Source organism: Muntiacus reevesi, chromosome 9, assembly GCF_963930625.1.
Source record: "Muntiacus reevesi chromosome 9, mMunRee1.1, whole genome shotgun sequence".
NCBI classification, from domain to species: Eukaryota; Metazoa; Chordata; class Mammalia; order Artiodactyla; family Cervidae; genus Muntiacus; species Muntiacus reevesi.
The window spans coordinates 51308685-51329231 of NC_089257.1; the positions used below are offsets into that span (position 1 = coordinate 51308685).

At 41.8% G+C, this 20547-nt stretch overlaps 1 non-coding gene across 1 annotated transcript; it reads left to right on the plus strand.

Moving 5' to 3' along the window:
- The first annotated feature begins 3077 nt into the window (after positions 1-3077).
- Positions 3078-3182, plus strand: LOC136176115 (U6 spliceosomal RNA). The gene has a single exon (XR_010664494.1). It is a non-coding gene; the product is annotated as a U6 spliceosomal RNA (small nuclear RNA).
- The last annotated feature ends 17365 nt before the right edge of the window (positions 3183-20547 follow it).

Here is a 20547-nt window from a genome sequence, read left to right on the forward strand (position 1 = left end):
CTAATTCAAGTAAGCCAGAAAGAGAAAGACAAATACCAGATGATATCACTTATATGTGGAATTGAAAATACGATACAGATGAACTTATTTACAAAACAGAGACAGATATAAAGAACAGATTTGTGGTTGGAAAGGGGGAGGGGGTGGGGGAGGGATGGAGTAGCAGTGTGAGGTTGGTAGGTGCAGACGGTTATATGTAGAATGGAGGAACAACAAGGTCCTGCTGTATATAGCACAGGGAACCATACTCAATATTCTGTAATAAACCATAATGGAAAAGAAAAAAAAAAGATATGAGTTAGAAACAGAAAACATAGGACTAATAAATACATTTAAAAGTTAATTATTTGACAAAAGGACACAATAAAAGAGCCCATTAGCTAACATAATTGTGTGGGAAAAAAAGCAGGGGTAAGGGGGTGTACCATATACATAAAATAAAAAGTAGGAAATAATCATCAAAACTGCACACTTTTTTAATGATAAGAATTTACTTTGTACAGTTCTTTGCAAATAAATTTGGAATAATAAAGCAGATAATTTTATAGACAAATACAACTTGTCAAAATCAACCTCAGTGGAGACAGAAAGTCTAAATGTATAAAATACCACAGAGGAAATAGAAAAAGTATAAAAAAGAGCTTTCCCATGAAAATGTACCAGGTCCAGATTGTTTCTCAGGGAAATTCTTTTTCTAAAAGTTATTTTATGAAGTGAATGTAACTTCAATCTGAAAAGATTGCATTAATGAAAGGCAACTATAGACAGCAGTCACTTCTAAATATCAATAAAAAACATTAAATAATTAGTAAATAGAATCCAACAGCACATTAAAATATTCATCATGACCAAGCCAAGTAGATTCAATATTCTAAAATCCATCGGTATTACTCATCATATTACTAGATCTAAGAATTACATAAGTATACCTCTAGATTACACAGGGCTTCCCAGGTGTTGCTACCACTGTCTTCCCAGTAGTAAAGAATCTGCCTGCCAATGCAGGAGATGCAGGCAGGAAACAAGTGTTTGATCCCTGGGTCAGGAAGATCCCCTGGAGGAGGAAATGGCAACCCACCCCCATATCCTCACCTGGAAAATTCCATGGACAGAGGAGCCTGGTGGGCTACAGTTCATGGAATAGCAAAGAGTTAGACACGACTTGCTTGACTGAGCACATGAGAGAGAAATAACTCAAAAGAACCCAAAGAAAATTACTACAAACAAAAAATTTTAGTAAAATAGGTTATAAAATCAATCTACAAAAATGAAGTTTTCATATATTCAAATAAAAATCATTGTATATTGGAAAAGAAAACCCCCTTTGTAAAAGCCAAAAAACATTAAATGCCATACCGTAAATTTAACAAGAAATATCCAAATCCTCTATGAAGAAAAACTATAAAACCATGCAAAAATACACAAAAATAACCTCACATAAATAGAAAGATATACCACATTCTTGGATAGGAAAACTTAATATCAAAGATTTCAGGTCTCCCCAAAACTGATTCACAAAACTTAATTTAATATAATCCAATAAAACATGACTAAATTTCTTTCTGGAGCTAGGTGAGTGTATTATAAAATTCATTTGAAAGAACAGATAAGCAAAAATAGTCAAGAGGGAAAATTCTGAAAATAATCTTTTTAAAAAAACAGTGAGGAAAAAAAAAAGAGAGAGAAAGAGAAGTAAGAAAGGATAGCCTTGTCAGATTTTAAAACATATTAGAATCTCTAATTAAAAGTGTATGGTGGAGTGGGGGGACTTTTCCACTCATTGGAAAGTTCTTGATGCTGGGAAAGATTGAAGGCAGGAGGAGAAGGGGGTGACAGAGGATGAGATGGCTGGACGGCATCACTGATGAGTTTGAGCAAAGCCCAGGAGATAGTGAAGGACAGGGACGCCTGGCATGCTGCAGTCCATGGGGTTGCCAAGAGTCAGACACAACTTATTGACTAAACAACAACAAGGAACAAAGAAGCAAGGTGGGTGAGACCACCATGGTGCACTCCTATCTGGAAAGTAGGACATGATCTCGTCAACAAACTAATTGCAAGGGAATAAAAAGAGGGCAGGGAAATCTATCAACTGAAGACATGAAAAGAAATATCAACCCCTTGTAATGTGTGAATCTGATTTAGATCCTGATCTAACTGGAAAAATAAGAGACAGTTTATGGAAATTTGAGCACTAACTGGATATTTGATCATACTAAAAACTTTCTAATTTTTTCCTTGTAATAGTGATGTTAAGATTGTTCTCTTTTTTAAGTTCTTATCTTTGAGAAAGATATATGCAAATATTTACAGGTGAAATGAAATGATTTGGGGCAAGTGTTTTAAATACTCTGGCAGGGAGAATATATATGAAAGTAAAGTGGCCATGACTTTACTTTGTGACTGGGTAACAGAAACACGAAGATTGCCTGTAGTATCATGTCCAATTTTGTAAATTTAATTTATACCAAAGATTTTTAAATGTAAGAAGCTTATAGGATGGGTAATCATTATATTTCAGTGAATGTAGGCCATTTGAAAGGAGAGAACAGAGCAGGAAAATCCATTAAGTGCATGTAACTCACCCAAAATACATCTCTCTTGCTCCCTTTTACTGGGGCTGGATTACCTGTGAAACAAACGTTCCATGTAGAGTGTGGCATGCCAACAAAACTCTCCATATGGAGAGGCTGCCGAGCCTTGACACAGGACACTGGCAGCCCAGGTCTCCCTCCCAGCCTAAAACAGCCTTTTCTAAAAGCTGCTCTAAGGCATTCTGCCAATCCACAGTCAGCTGGTAGGCATCCTGCTGCCATGTCCAATAACATATCTCAGACACTCAGGTAGCTCAGGCACCTCTTCTGCAAAGAAGTCTTCTCTGACCTGTCTTATGTGAGACTATCTCTCCTTCTCTAGATTTTAATAGGTACTTTTTCACCAAAAATTTCCTGTCTGTACTACCTACATTGCCGCTGTTCCTTCAAGTCTATCAAATCACATGCACAAACACACACACACACACACACACACACACACACACACACACACAGAGTAGTGTCTTGCAAGAATAGGCACCAGTGTTCACTTAGCAGCATGGAGACTAACATTGGAACAATACAGAGAGGAGTAGCATGACCCCTATGCAATGATGACGTGCAAATCATGAAGCATTCTCTATTTCAAAAAAATTTTAAAAGAATAGTCACCATCTACCTATCATGCTGCACTCAATATGCCAGCAAATTTGGAAAACTCAGCAGTGGCCACAGGACTGGAAAAGGTCAGTTTTCATTCCAATCCCTAAGAAAGGCAATCCCAAAGAATGCTCAAACTACTGCACAATTGCACTCATCTCACACGCTAGTAAAGTAATGCTCAAAGTTCTCCAAGCCAGGCTTCAGCAATACATGAGCTGAGAACTTCCAGATGTTCAAGTTGGTTTTAGAAAAGGCAGAGGAACCAGAGACCAAATTGCCAATATCTGCTGGATCATCGAAAAACCAAGAGAGTTCCAGAAAAACATCTATTTCTGCTTTATTGACTACGCCAAAGCCTTCGACTGTGTGGATCACAATAAACTGTGGAAAATTCTGAGGGAGATGGGAATACCAGACCACCTGACCTGCCTCTTGAGAAACCTGTATGCAGGTCAGGAAGCAACAGTTAGAACTTGATATGGACCAACAGACTGGTTCCAAATAGGAAAAGGAGTATGTCAAGGCTGTATATTGTCACCCTGCTTATTTAACTTATATGCAGAGTACATCATGAGAAACGCTGGGCTGGAAGAAACACAAGCTGAAATCAAGATTGCTGGGAGAAATATCAATAACCTCAGATATGTAGATGACACCACCCTTGTGGCAGAGAGTGAAGAGGAACTAAAAAGCCTCTTGATGAAAGTGAAAGAGGAGAGTGAAAAAGTTGGCTTAAAGTTCAACATTCAGAAAACTAAGATTATGGCATCTGGTCCCATCACCTCATGGGAAATAGATGGGAAGACAGTGGAAACAGTGTCAGACTTTATTTTCTTGGGCTCCAAAATCACTGCAGATGGTGATTGCAGCCATGAAATTAAAAGATGCTTGCTCCTTGGAAGAGAAGTTATGCCCAATCTAGATAGCATATTAAAAAGCAGAGACATTGCTTTGCCAACAAAGGTCCATCTGGTCAAGGCTATGGTTTTTCCAGTGGTCATGTATGCGTATGAGAGTTGGACTGTGAAGAAAGCTGAGCACTGAAAAATTGATGCTTTTGAATTATGCTGTTGGAGAAGACTCTTGAGAGTCCCTTGGACTGCAAGGAAATCCAACCAGTCTATCCTGAAGGAGATCAGTCCTGGATGTTCATTGGAAGGACTGATGCTGAAGCTGAAACTCCAGTACTTTGACCACCTCATGTGAAGAGTTAACTCGTTGGAAAAGACCCGGATGCTGGGAGGGATTGCGGGCAGGAGGAGAAGGGGACGACAGAGGATGAGATGGCTGGAGAGCATCGCCGACTCAACGGGCATAAGTTTGAGTAAACTCCAGGAGTTTGTGATGGACAGGGAGGCCTGGCGTGCTGCGATTCATGGGGTCGCAGAGAGTCAGACACGACTGAGTGACTGAACTGAACTGAACTGAACCTATCACCTCCTGTGTCAGGCATTACTCAGCCCTTTGTACTCAAACCTCACCAGGATCCTGAGAAAATTATCCCGTTTTAAGATGAGGAAATGTAGACAGAAACTTTAAGTAACTTAACCAAAGCCACAGAGTTTATAAATGGCAGAGCTGGGATTTAAATCCAGGTCTATCTGCTTACAAAGAATGGTTATTTAATAGCCACGCTGAATTGCCTCCTTTAGCAGCAAGGTGGCTATTCAATCAGTGATTGCCAGGAGATACATGGATCTAGCTGAGACATTCAAGCATGCTGTCCCCATGTCTCCCCTTTCATATCTTCATTATATCCCAACGCCAGGACGTCCTCTCTGCTCTGTCTAATGATAGAGGGGCAGAAGGTGCATTCCACTGGGCCTGGAGGAATATAAACACACCTGGAAGAAGGTCTCTGTGGAGCAAACCAAATCCTTCCCTGCGTGCGGACAGGAGGGGGTGTCTATAAATAATCATGAGAGTATGAAAGATTCTCTCCCCTGGGGCTCCCTTTGCAAAAGGTTGATGGTAATTGATGAGGCTACAAGGACATGCCAGTCCCTATGCTCTTAGAACCAGGTGTGGTTATTTACAGAAATGTCATTTTCCCAGCCCTCCCTCCCCATCTCTGCCAGAGGCCTAGAGATCAGCAAATATCAATTTACTGCTGCCCTGGGGCACATAGTAATGTGCCACCTGTACACACTACCACCTATAAACCATGCTCAGGCCTCTGGTCTGGCTGGGAGCTGCTTCCTCTTTGGAAACTTGGTGAGAAAGAGAGAGAGAGAGGTCACAGATTTTCTCCTTCCCAGGAAGAAGGAGGTCAGGCAACCTCACTTGAACCCATATCACAAGCCACCAAATCAATAAAATCTGGAGTTCCCATGCTACCCAGCTCATAGCAGAAGAAATAAATAGACTGCTGGACCAGAAATCAGAAATGTGGATACAGTCATATCAATGTCTGAGTTCTAGCTCCTATATCTGTAAAATGCAGGCGAGTCTTTGATCACATACCAGATACAAAGGTTTTTGGAAAGAACAAATTAAGTGATCCTGTTAAATAATTTGTACTGTGTGAGACATCATCATGATAATCATTATCACATTGCAGTTCTTTGAGCCACTGTTGCAAGTGCCTAAGACAGATCTCAGGAAATACCTTAAAACAGTACTGCCAGTTACTCTCATGGCCTTGCTGGTTAGTGACCAGCCCAAATTGCCATAAAAGACATGCAAACCAAACTTATGAATAGAATCTAGGGAATAGCAAACCAAACTTATGAATAGAATCTAGGGAATAAACAACAATTTGCCTGTGTACAGACTAGATTTGAGGATTCTTTTGCATGGACTACCAAAGGGCATTGTGTGGGATGGAAGGTTGAGTTCTGAAACCATCCAAAAGGAAAACTTCATTTTAACAGTATCCCTCTCCACTTTAAATGGAAAAATATGTCAGAGATAGAAACTCTGTAGGTCTTCCACTGTGCACTACAGCAAATTCAACAATCCCATCTGCTGCACCAGGAAGCCGTGGTATCACCAAGTTCACCAAGGATAGGATGGTGCCCAGGTCTGACTTACTGGGAGAAGATGCTCATCATGGAGCCCATGACTCCTTGGGGTAGAAGCCTGGCCCCAGGGTGGAAAATAGAGAATCCTCTGTCAACCAGCAGTCCTTATCACTACAGTCACGTTACTGAATGCTCTGTCCTTGGTGCTGGGCTAAAGAAGTAAGGCCATTTTAATTGCTATCCCAGCTATGTTGTTCCTTCCTACTCCCTCCCTCCACACTGTCTCAGTATCTTAACTTCTCTCCATCCCCAAGCCACTGACCAAGTTTAAACATCTTCTCTTTCCTGGACCAGGACAATAGCTTCCTAACTGCTCTCATTCATCCATCGAATATCCATTGAGTACTAGTCATGTGCTAGGCACTGTTCTAGACCCTAGGGAAAAGCAATTAACTAAAGAAATGAAACAGCTGGCTCTCCAGGAGCCTTCTTATGAACCCCATCATCTAGTATCACCGTTGTAGAGCCCATCCTCCATTAGCCAACAGAGAAATCTTTCTGAATCACATATCTCATCATGGCCCTCCCAGGCTGGCAACCCTTCCCTTGTTCCTGATGCCTAAGGTTGAAGTTCAAGCTTCATGGCCCACAAGATCCTTCTAAACTTAGCCCCACCAAGCCATGCAGCCTCATCTTCACCTTTTCTCTGCCCCAGAACCTCTTCTATGGTGAAAGTACACTGTTGGTGTACTTGAATCTTGAGGGCAGAGAGTCAGCAGGTATGCTCAGCTGCCATCCTCCAGCATCCTGAAGAGAAGCATGTTTAGGCTGTAGCAAGGCTTTGTATATGTGGGTCATCAGGTCATCAGATGGCTCTGCCCCTTGTTGTTCTCCATTTGTAAGGAGTAAATGTGAAAGTGGCTTTGCCTCAGGAAGAGGAGAAATGATAAGCATTTGGGGTTCAAGTACATAGAAACTCAGGCTTCCCTGATAGCTCCTCCGGTAAAGAGTTTTCCTGCAATGCAGGATACCCTGGTTAGATTCCTGGGTCAGGAAGTTCCCCTGGAGAATGGACAGGCTACCCACTTCTAGAATTCTTGGGCTTCTCTGGTGGCTCAGATGGTAAAGAATCTGCCTGCAATGTGGGAGACCTGGATTTGATCCCTGGGTTGAGAAGATCCCCTGGTGGAAGGCATGGCAACCCACTCCAGTATTCTTGCCCGGAGAATCCCCATGGACAGAGGAGCCTGGTGGGTTACAATTCATGCGGTCGCAAAGAGTCAGACACAACTGAGCGACTATGCACAGCCCAGCACACACTGAGAGATGAAGGCTGAAGTGTCTGGTGTGTGGAGGACTGCTAGAAGATGCCAGCTGCCTAGCACCTAGAGTCCCTGAGAGCTCCCATTCTATTAAAACTGAATTCAGGCACAGCTAACTCTGATCAAAGAAAGAGGTGAGTTTATTCAGGTCCTGGGGAATTTGCATCCTCTTCTGGGATTCAAGAATCGTCCATCCTAGCTACCCTTAATGGCACGGAACCCAGAGAGAATCCCTAATGTCATTCATTTGTCCGTTCCACCTGTCTCCAGCCACACTCCCAACACAGCATATGGCCCCATGAAGCCCAATATACACCAAAGTCTTCATTCCCCAAGCATGCCGAACACTCTGGTGCCTCCATGCCTTTACACATGTGCTTTCTGGTGCCTATGGCACTTTGTCCTCTGTCAGTCTGGAAAATTCTTCCCACAGATGTCAAAGAGAGCATCTGACAAAAGAGGTGGTTTATGTCATCATTCAAAGCCTTAATTCTCTCCACTGTGACCTCTGATATGTACATATACACTCAGTCGCTCAGTTATGGCTGACTCTTTGCAACCCCGTGGACTGTGGCCTTCCAGGCTCCTTTGTCCATGGAATTTTCCAGGCAAGAACACTGGAGTGGGTTGCCATTTCCTTCTCCAGGGTGTGTATATACATACACACACTATTTCATACAGTGGTTAAATTTCTCCCCCAAGAGTCCTGCTAAATTTTGCCTCTTGTGCTATATTTCTCTTCACAGAGTCTCCCCCACTAAATTATGAGCTCCTCAAATGTAGGGACCATGCCTGCCATCTCTACATTCTGCCTGCCACAGAGTAAGTAATCAGAGAATGTTTGTGGTAGATACTGGACTGGAGTAGACAGAGCAAGCCTTCTCCTGCTGTGAAAGCTTAGCACATGCTAATCCCTCAACCTGGGAATGCTCTTCCCATCATGCCAAATGACTGGTTCCTTCTTATTCTGTAGATTTTAGCTTAAGTTTCTCCTCCCCATAAATCAATATAAAATAAGTTATTTTCCAATAACTTCCCGCTTTTTTCTCCATAGGATTTCCACAATTTATAATGTTCATGGTCTAACTCTCCTACTTGACTATAGGCTCCATAATGCATAGAACTGTGTCTATTTTATTCATCACCTTGGGGTGGGGAAGGAGGCAAGGAGCTTAATCGGTAACCATGTTTTTGTGAAGGAAGCACATCTAGCTCAGAAAAAAGCCAGTTAATGAGTTTCTTCTGGCCCGGCTCTGCACCACTACCACATCAGTGCTTCTCCGTCTTGTCACATATTGGAGTTACCTGGGCAATTGTAAACATTACTGACTTCTGGGTCCCACCACCAGGCATTCTGATTTCATTATTAGGGGTTTTTGCCTGAACATGCTGAGGTTCAGATGCTGCCCAGGTGCTTCTAACGTATAGCCAGGGCTTGGAGTCACTGCCCTACAGTGGGGCTTGCTTTCTTGGGTTTTTAGTGGCCTCCTGGTATCATGACTGACAGCTTTGTCACCAGAGATCATCGTTGTCATCTGACATAGAGAAGAAGTCCAGGGCACCTCTGGCCACATGAGCACCATCACCTGAGCTTCTTAGAGCAGGTAACATATGAAACATAATAGGTTCTGAAACTCCACCACGAGGTTCACGATGATCAGGAAGGATTGAGGAGTCAGAGCTGGCTTGTCCCAGAGAGGAGCTAAGGCAGTCATTCCTTTCGGATATGACTACCAAAGCAGGATAGTTACCCAACCGGGCCTTTGCTTCTTCCTCTTGATTTCTGCATTCCCTCAGTTACACTGCCTTAGGTCACCTGGGTTAAATGTCTCTTCAGCCAGGCTCTCCCTGGTCCTGCAAGGGAGAAACTGGCTGCAAGTCTTGTGGTTTATCCTGCAAATAGTCCTCACTATTTCAGAATTAACATCTTCAGTCAGAGAAACATTATCATCAGATATGTGTTTACAAAGATAGCACTGATAGTGGGATTTTTATTAGCACTATGACATCTTCCAACCACAAACTTTTAATGCATTTCTTCTAAATACCCATCACTGAACTAGAGGCAGGAAAATGTTTAAGTAAATAAGATGCAACCCCTTCCCTCCATGAGCTAGTGGGGGAAATAGACTGGTAAAGGGATCACTGTAGATGAAGGTGAAAATATGAAGTCAAGGATGAGCCCAAGGTATCACATGAGGTAGGGAGGTGATGCCTAAACTCAGTCATTGAGGATGGCTGAGAGTTGGCCAGGTGCAGGTGGGGAGGACTTCCTCGAGGCAGAGAAGTCAAAGTGAATAAAAGCTCCTTGAACAGAAATGAGGAAACAAAGATGACTAATAAAGGAAACTGCATTAAGAAGGGCAAGCCAGGGACTTCCTTGGTGCTCCAGTGGCTAAGACTCCACACTCCCAATGAATGCAGGGGGCCCGGTTCAATCTCTGGTCGGGGAACTAGATCCCAAATGCTGCAACAAAGACTGAGGATCACACATGCCACAACTGAGACCCAGTCAAATAAACAAAATAAATAGAAAAAGAAGGAGGGCAAACTATAAGATGCTGTGGGACGTAGTGTATGTGAAAGGTGTCACAACAGCAAATGCTTATACGGTGCTTACCGTGTGGCTGGCAACATTCTGTACGTGTGTACATTTATTTTACTTTATTTATTTACTCGCTTCATTCTCATAACAAACTAATGAGATAAGATGATCATCCCCATCTTACAGATAAGAAAATCAAGACCCAGGAAGTAAAAAGTAACTGCCCCAAATCACACAGCAAGTGACAAAGCCAAGACAGGCTGATGTTGGAGCAAACACTCTGAACCACCATGCTTCACAACTTTTTTGATAGATTATTGGCATCAGCTGTGCTGGAGGAGATTGGGTGTTATCATAGAGGGCAAAGCAGCCACTGAAGCATTTTATACAGAGAGTGGGACCGTCACACACAGAGTTGAGGGGGCAGATTTCAGGGTAGGAATAGCCTTTGGAAGATTGGTAGTAGAAGAGGAGAAAGAAAAGTCTAAACCAGGGCTATTGTATGAAAAGTGGAAAGGAGAAAATGAACTTGACATGAATTCTGGCATTTGAATTAATGAGACTTTATGGTTGATCAGAATTGGACACATGAGATGGAGTCAAGAATGCCCCCCCCCCCCAGAGTTCTAATTTGGATGAAAAACAGACTTTAGAGGGAGGGATGTAGTTTTGATGTAGTTTTGGACAGGCTGAGTTTCAGCTATCTGTGGGTCCCAGTGGGGATGGAGGGCAGGCAGTTGGATGTGTGGACATTTCCATGGTGGCAGTGTGGTCAACACCTTTGTGTGAGTGAAATGGAGGAGGGGTGAGGATAAATGCTACAGAAAGTCCCATGACCTATGCACCCCACACTTCTGAGTACTTCTCCACTAAACAGGTTGTCAGTATCTATCACTCATCAGTCTCTCCAAGGTCCTGACACATTCACTTTTGACTGACATTCAGCTATTTCTCTACAAGCAAGTAAAGTTAGATTTTCACTTATCAAACTCTATTCATTATTCTAATTTAACTTCTCTGCAGCCAGAGTTAAAAGCAATTTTAGTTTTAAGCAAAGCGTTATCCTGATCTTAAAGATGCAATTGCTTTACACCATCATGAGAGGTCAATTTAAGATTGCAAGAGGCTGATAGCCTCATTTCTGAGAGCTCAAACTCATTTCAATGGTGTGGGGCTTCTCAAGCAGCTTGCTGAAGTAGCAGAACTCCTTTGCTGTTGTAGATTCAGGTCAGGGCATCTTAGCCTAAGAAATGGCCCCAAAATACTGATTACCTCCTGGTGTTCTTTCCAGCTTTCCCCATTTCAGTGGAAGACAGGAAAAGTGGCTTCTCTAATTGCAGGAGTCAGGGCTGTCTCTGTGCTCCATTGAGAAAACTAATCCCAGGAAGCCACTTCCTTCTGAGTCAGCCTCCAATCAGCTCAGCCACTTCATCTCATCTCCATCCTTCACCCCATCTCCATCCTTCACCCCATTGGCCCCCACTCACCATATCAGGAATACCAGTCAACACGAATCCTGCCATTGAAAACCATGGTATCTCATCTAGTACCACAGAACTTCATCACTGATTCACCCCTACCACTCTCTCATCCATCTTTATTTTTAACAGTTGTAAGAAATCTTAAGGTGGTGGAAAAGGTAATATTCTAACAGGTGGATGTGATGACTGCTAGTTTTCTATACAAAAAAACACTCTCCCTTCCTATTCTGTAGGGCTTCCCTGGTGGCTAAGACAGTAAAGAATCTGCCTGCAATGCATGAGACCTGGATTCAGTCCCTGGGTTGGGAAGATCCCCTGGAGTAGGGCTTGACAACCCACTCCAGTATTCTTGCCTGGGAAATTCTGGGGACAGGGGAGCCTGGCAGACTATAGTCTATGGGGTCGCAAAGAGCTGGGCACGTAACACTTTTCACTTCCTACTCTGTAGGGGGCAGCAAAACGCCCTGCTAGCAGACTGGAAGGGTCTCAACAATTGTTGAGCCCAGAGTTTCTACTCTCAGCTGAGAGTAAACACCTTTTATCTCTTCACCCTTTCTCTTCTTCCTGCTGGCATGCTGACAGGACAGCTGGAGCACCTCAGCCCTAGCCACTGACCTCCAGACTTCTTTCATAGGTCAGAAAACAACCTGATAATGTGTTTAAGCCACTGTACTCGAGTTTCCATTTCTAGCAGCTCTGCTACTATGAGTCCCTCTGAAGAAGTGGAAAATAAGAGAAAGGCCTTCCCAGCCTTGGCAAGTGTTTCTGTGGTAACGGCCACTAGAGCTCTGCATCGTCATTACCATTATGTGTGTTGGTATTCCACCCTAAATAGTGAGTCCTTGAAGGCAAACACACTGACTTACCCACAATTATGTAGCAGCACCTTACAAGGTGAGAAGTTTACAAATGGATGTTGAACGAACAAGTGGAAACTGCACTGGGGTCTGGTGTTAATGACTGAGTCCCAGGAACTGGCCAATTGATGAAGCTGTGTACCACCAGCCTTGTAGGCAGGATACTGCCATTGTTACCAAAATGCAAAAAGCACCAGGCCCATTATCTCCATGTGGCGGTTGTTGAATCAGTACATCCTTGGGATGAGAAGAAACCCTTCTTAGGCATTCAAATATTCTGCCATGGTTAGTCAACTCCACAAAAAAGCATTATATATCTTTGCAGACTACTTTTTTTAGGGCTTCCCAGGTGACTTAGCAGTACAGAATCCACCTGCATTGTAGGAGACACTCGGGTTCAATCCCTGGGTCAGGAAGATCCCCTGGAGTAGGAAATGGCAACCCACTTCAGTATTCTTGCCCAGAAAATTCCATGGACAGAGAAGCCTGGTGGAGTCCATGGGATCACAAAGAGTCAGACACAACTGAGCATGAGCTATTGTCATTAAAATTTTATGGAGGATCTTTGAGCTTGATAATTAAGCTTAACATCTGCTTTGTGAGTTAAATGTCCTCATTGCCTCCCTTTTACTGATGAGAAGTCTGAGATCTGGAAGTTGAAACGACTCACCCAAGATTATGTGCCATTCCAGGTAAGGTAGGGATCTGAACCCAGCTCTGCCTACACTATTCCTTGTTACCTCGCTGCCTTTCTACTTAATGTTTTCAGTTCCAAAAGGGGAAACATGGGGCATAGAAGGAGGCCTATGTGTCCCGCCCTGTGATCACTAGGCTCTTCCAGCCCTAAGTGGAGAACAGGGGCGGGGAAGGAGGAAGGCCATGAACCACTGGTAACCTGAAAGCCCAGAGTCCCTCCTAAGACCTAAAAACATGTACAGTTGCCTAAATTAAAATTAACACGCTGCTTGGCTGGAAGGCTGTGCAATTGTTTTTGAAGCTGAGTATATTATGTTCTAAATGTTTAATCTGGCAGAGGCCATAAAAGACGAGTTCCAGGCCATTTGGAACTTATATTGCAAACAAGATAGTCTGGGAGGCAGCTTAAAAAAACTGATAGCTATCCCAACAGAGTGGCACAGACAAATTGATCTGGTTCAGATGGATGCAAGGCAACAATTTGGGGTGAAAGAGACTCCTTCTTTGACAGGAGACAGGCAATGATAAAAGCAAAATGGTCAGCTGTCGGGTCTCGCTTCCTGACGCTTGGGGAGGCTCCGCTGAGATGGCAGGAAAAATCAATATAGCCAGGGCAGACATGTTGATTCGTGGCGCCAGACGGTCACAGAAGGCAATCCTACCCTTCAGATATTGAGAGATGCCCATTTAGCATGTTCAAGTCTGATGCACTCCATGCCCCAGAAGGCAGAGCCTCCCAACCCAAAGCCTGCAGCAGAAATAAGCACATATATAACGGCAGGAAGGGATTCTCCTATTGAAGGCTTCCCAACTGAGGGGAAAGTATAGCATGGTAGCTAAATGCTCAGGTCTAACTGTCAGAGAGATGTGGATTCAAATCCTAGCTCTTCTACCTACTGAAAACATGCCTTTTTGTACTCTGTCTAGGCCTCAGTTTCCTCATTGAGTCAGCTTCTCAAAGAGGAGTACTGGTCTACCAGCATTGTGGTGAGAATTAAATTAATAATTGGCATTGTTGCTGCTGTAGATTAAATGTTGAATAATGTGAGCTGCTCGTATTAAGTTTTCAGGATGCCAAAGAGCGTGGACCAGGCATAGCAGTGTTTCAATGCTGGGAAAGGTCACAACCCAGCTTCTCCTGTTGGTACTGCAGGAATTAGGTACATTCTTGGCAATGGACACTGTCTGGCATCTTTCAGTTACTATTACGACAAGGGTGTGACAGGAGGACTTCAGAGCAGGCATAGCTTGATGTGGAAACAAGCTGACTGAAATGTACCCTGGCTTTATCAAATTGAATCCTCCTTCTAGAAATAGCCTCAGGGGATGAAGACCATCACACTAAATCAAACCCTTTATAGCTATTTACACTGATTTCTCACAACTCTGTGAACTGAGGCACAGAGAGGGTAAGAAATTTGCCCACAGTCACACAGCAGCCTTGGAAGGAGGCAGAAGCCATGGTTTTCCAAAATATGGATTTCTTTCTAAATCCAGTATTCTTTCTACTACATCACAGCTGTGCCTTTATTTATAGAAGCGTAAATAAGATTGCAAAGGAAATGTTTGGCTTGCTTAAGAAAGCCACCAGTTTTTAAGAGTCTATAAAATTAATTTAACCCATCTGTCTACAGAAACTTACTGCATTAATTACAAATGTTGTTACCTGTTTAGTTAAAAAAGAACAAATATGTAAAGTTGCTACTTGCAATATGATATGTGCACATCACCTAGTATTTTCCCATTGAGAGACATCACTGTGTAATAGAAAACGTGGGAGCTTCAAAGTTAGAGAAATGAGTTCAAATCCTAGCTCTACCATGTACTAGTTCTTAACATCATGGAACCTCAATTTCCTCATATGTAAAAGATGGATTATTAATACCTACTTCAGGGTTCCTTGGAGAATTAAATGACATAATGTACCCAATTAGATAAGGCACTTAATACAATGCCTGGTACCTAGCCAATTCTAAATAAAGGGAAACTATCATTATTCCTAAGAAATAATGATACGTCTGTAAAATATCCTCCAATTCAGACACAATTCTAGTTCAGATAAGCAAGTTTCACTAAATGCAGGCTTTCAGTAAGCCAGAAATTCTACTTCCAGGAATCTAGCCAAAGGAAGTTCTCACATCTGCAGAGAAAGATATGTATGTGTGATTATATTAATTACACATTGTTTATAATAGTGAGAAAATGGGAAACATATATATGTATCAAAAGAGGAATGGTTAAACAAATTTTGCTTTAGCTCTATAAACATTTTCTGTGAAGAGCTATAAGGTAAATAATTTTAGCCATTGTATGTTATATAGCTTAGGTCATAATATTCAGTTCTGTTGTTGTAGCACTAATCAGCCATAGACAATATGTAAAAGAATGGACATGGCTGTGTCTAAAAAAAAAAAAAAAAAAAAACCCACTTTATTTACAAAAACATATGGAAGGCCAGATTTGACCTCAGTGTTTTCTGACTTCTGATGTGCATGATTGAATACTATGCAACCATTAAAATAAAGTTGACCTGCATGTATTTGGACAGAAAGATATTCACAAGGGCTCCTACAAACTATCATCATAGGAAAAAGGTAGACAGTGCAGTAAGAACCAGGGAGAGAATTAAAAAAAAAGAATTGGGGAGAGAATATGAAAAGGCAATTCATAAAAGAGAAAATTTAAGTAGCCATCTAAATGATTAACTTTTCCAAATGCAAACTAAAACAAGAAGATTCTATTTTTCACTCACCAGATATGCAAGCATTAAAATATTGACAAAATCAAGTGTTGATGAAACTGTAGAGAAAAGAGAACTCTCATACACCACTGGGAGAAATATAAAGAGGACAATCACTTCAGAAGTTTCCTTGGCAATCTATTAAAACTGTAAATGGGTCTGTCCCATGATCCAGCATTTCCTCTTCCTGGGTCCCTAACCCCAGTGAACCACTTTCACATGTATGCTAGTACACAAGAAAACTAACTGAAAAATTCTAATAGCAAGGAATAGAAAATGACCTAAAAGTCCATCAACAGAGGAAGGATAAATATGCAATACACTCTTGTGACAGAATGCAATTCACCAGTTAAAAGGGATAAAACAAATCTATATTCATAAATGTAGTTAGATCTCAGAAATATAATACAAAGTTTCAGAACAGTCCTTAAATTAAACATCTGCAGCCTCTAATTTCCTGCAGCCTCTAATTTTCTGCAGCTTCTTCAATAAATGCTGTTGGGAAAACTGGACAGCTACATGTAGGAGAATGAAATTAGAACACTTTCTAACACAATATACAAAAATAAACCCAAAATGGATTAAAGACCTAAATGTAAGACCAGGTTTAATAAAACTCTTAGAGGAAAACATAGGTAGAATACTCTTTGACATAAATCACAACAAGATCCTTTTTGACTCATCTCCTAGAGTAATGAAAATAAAAACAAAAATAAACAAATGGAACCTAATTAAAGTCAAAAGCTTTTGCACAGCAAAGGGAACCACAAACAAGACCAAAGAAAACCCTTAGAAGGGGAGGAAACACTTGCAAATGAAGCAACTGACAAAGGATTAATCTCCAAAATGTACAAGAAACTCATGCAGCTCAATATCAGAAAAGCAAACAACCCAGTCAAAAATAGACAGAAGATCTAAACAGACATTTCTCTGAAGAAGGCATACAAATGGCCAAGAAACACATGAGAAGATGCTCAACCTCACTCATCATTAGAGAATGCAAGTCAAAACTACAATGAGGTATCATCTCACACCAGTCAGAATGGCCATCATCAAAAAATCTACAAACAATAAAAGCTGGAGAGGGTGTGGAGAAAAGGGAACCCTCTTGCACTGTTGATGGGAATGTAAGTTGATACAATTACTTTAAAAAACTAAAAATAAAACTACGATATGACCCAGCAATCCCACTTCTGTGCATGTACCCTGACAAAACCACAATTCAAAAAGACACATGTACCCCAATGTTCATTGCAGCAATATTTACAATAACCAGGACATGGAAGAAACAAACGTCCATTGACAGATGAATGGATAAAGAAGATGTGGTATATATACAATGCAATATTACTCAGCCACAAAAAGGAACAAAATTGGGTCATTTGTAGTGATATGGATGAACCTAGAGTCTGTCATACAGAGTGAAGTAAGTCAGAAAGAGAAAAACAAATATTGTCTATTAACACACACATATGGCATTTAGAAAAATGGTACTGATGAACTTATTTTCAGGGCAAAAATAGAGAATAGACTTTTGGACACAAAGGAGGTAGCAGAGTGTGGGACAAATTGAAACAGTGAGAGTAACATTGACATGTACACAATATCATGTGTAAAATAGATACCTAATGGGAAGCTCCTATGTAGCACAGGTAGCTTAGCTCGGTGCTCTGTGATGACCTAGGGGGGTGGGATGGGAAAAGTGGGAGGAAGGCTAAAGGCAGCGGAGATATATGTATACATATCATTGATTCACATTGTTCAGCAGAAACTAACACAACATTGTAAGCAATTATACTCCAATTTTTTAAAAAATCTGCAAAATCTCTTTTCCCATGTAAGGTTACAAATTCACAGAGTCCAGATTTTATATATAAAATTTTATATATATATAATATATAATGTAATGGAAGACATTTGACATATAAACCACATGTTACATAATATATATTGATCAACAGCACATTTACTTTCATAGCACGTTAGACATAAACTATATTTCCATATATACATTTTATTTAATGGAGGAAATCTGAGCTCAAAAAAAGACAATCTGGTTGAATCTCCTGCTCTGGAGATGAAGGGGCAAGGAGCTCAGGTCTCATGTCTGCCCATATGGTTGGGAATCACTGATCTAGCCCAAATAGCAGGTCAGAAAAAAGTGGTGACTCACGGGATACACAAGTCCCCTGGGCCCCACAGCACAGCAGATGCTGGCTTTGGGGCAATAGGGGTCCACCTCCCCCAGTGGGTAAGGGAGACAGATCCAGACAGAATCAACGGGCTGCTTGTTGATTGACAGAATCAACGGGCTGGACCCAGGGCTGAGTCTCCATCATTTCTGACACAGCTCTCTTGACACCTCCATGCTCGGGCTTTGGCAAGGTTTCCTAAAATAGCTTTACTCTAACCAACCTGAGCACTAAACCCTCTGCTCCAGGAAAGAAGACAGACTTGCAGTTTCCTGAAAACCCTTGCATCTGGTGTTTGGCTCTAAGAGATTCAATGATGCCACTAAGTCGATCCTGTTTCTTCTGGAAAACGCTCCCCGCGCAATTCCATGCATTTTAATTTCCAATCAGCAACGCTTTGTCAAGGTAACCGTGGTGCTGCTGAGTGACAAGTCTCGGCTGCTGAGAGACCCTCAATTACCTCCCAGCTGAGTCTGTTTCAAAAGACCATCTCTAGTTCCAAGTTATATGCGCACCCTCCACCCCCATCCCATACTGCGTTACCCGGACTGAACCAGCTCCCTCCACGCATGAGCCCCACCAGAATATTTCTCTGCTTTTACTTTCAATCTCTGCCAGACCCTTTTCCGGTAGCTGAAGAGATACATATGGTAGATTGGTAAACATGGTCAGCTCACAATCTGTCACTGGGGCTGCACCGGGCAGATGAACCAAGGCTACAGCAGGAGGATGAGGGGGAAGGTCAGAAGCCAGAGAAACCAATCTCGCTGCATGCCCTGTGCTGCCAACTGGTCAAGAGAGAGACAAGTGACCCCTAAGTGCCATATGGGAAGTGATCCTTGAGCAGACTGAAACAATGTCCCTGTCACTAACCCTGTCACCACACCTTGAACAAGCCACTTCTATTTACTGAGTCTGAATTTCCTTATTAGATCAGTTCATGGGGCAATTAACATCCCCGGTAACAGCCCATGGCACTGTCACTTACATTTATTACAGATCGTCATTAAGATTTCTTCCAGCTCAAAGAATCTACATTATATTAAGGTAGCTCTGAATTATGCATAGGAAAAAAAAGAACCAAGACCATGATTTTTTTAATCAAAAGTATTCAAAATGAAAGGTTTGCACCACTGACAATTTTCGGGGTTGATCAAGAATGTGATTGTTTCACTATGTCTTTGATTCCTTCATTCCTGCACAGTCTCTGAAAGGAAATTGTGTTGAAAACCAACAGCTTGTTCTATCTGAAGTCAACTTGGAATTCCTGTCTTGAAAGACATAACACACCTCTCGATACTATAAACTGTGTGATTGAGGAGTTTTTCTTCCTCGTTTTAAACATGATTTATATATATCAAAAGTAACAACTTTTCACAGGGCCCAAGACATATCAGCACAGAAAAGAGCAGGAAGGGCCAAGCATTAAGAAAGGGGAAATGTCTACTGAATACCTATTGTACATCAGGTGCTACCCAGAAACCTCCTACGACATGTATGTTACCCCTAAATCCTTAATGAGGAGATATTATATAAGATATTATATATTACATAAGAGTTATTATATAAGTGACCAGGGTCACACAGCTAATTATTCAGATGTGGGATTCATAATCTATCTGTAAATTCCATGCTCTTCTTTTTACATCATGCTGTCTCTCCAGCTTGTTAGAGCAGGTTAAGTTTTCAAACAACCACAGAGAAGAGATGTTGGATGTGACCATAAAATCTGCAAGTGAGCAATATAAAAGATTGTGACAAATAGAGTTAGTTAATCATAAAACTGAACTTCCATCCTTTTAACATTTAATTGAACATTTATAAGTCTATTTCTCAGGAGAGAGTCCAAAGTTATAAGCTTATTCTTGGAATTTGGCGGTGGAAATGAGGTCAAGATTCCATTTTTTTCCCCAAAATACCCAGAGGTCTTTAATGCCTCCCATAAGTCTGTTTCTCTCTCTCTATCTCTTTCCCCATAGACAGTGCAGCCTCAGCCTATACCTTTCAGAGTCTTGACAGCTGGAAGACTGGAGTGAGAAGGAGCTTTGCAATGATGTGTGACTGAGTAGCATCATCCCTGAGAAGATGCCAAGAAGTGGAAAAAGCAGAGTTTGCATGAGTTATGGGTCCCAGCTCCATTTCATAGCATCATCCACACTTGGATGATGCAGCCTTCACTGCTGCCTTCCTAGGGCTTATATAGAACTCAGTATTGCAAAGAATGGCCCTACTCTTTTTTCTACGCTACTGTGTCTTGTGTGCGTGCATGTTCAGCCACTCAGTCGTGTCTGACTCTTTGTGACCCCCATGGAATGTAACCCACCAGGCTCCTCTGTCAAAAGGATTACCCTGGCAAGAATACTGGAGTGGGTTGCCATTTCCTCTTCCAGGGATTTTCCTGACCCAGGGATCGAACCCACATCTCCTGAAGCTCCTACATTGGCAGGCAGATTATTTTTAACCACTGAGCCCCTTAGGAAACCCCCTACTGTGTCTTAGATCCTGTCAAAAAATTGTTATCTTTGATGAATATAAAACATATTTTAAATGAGGA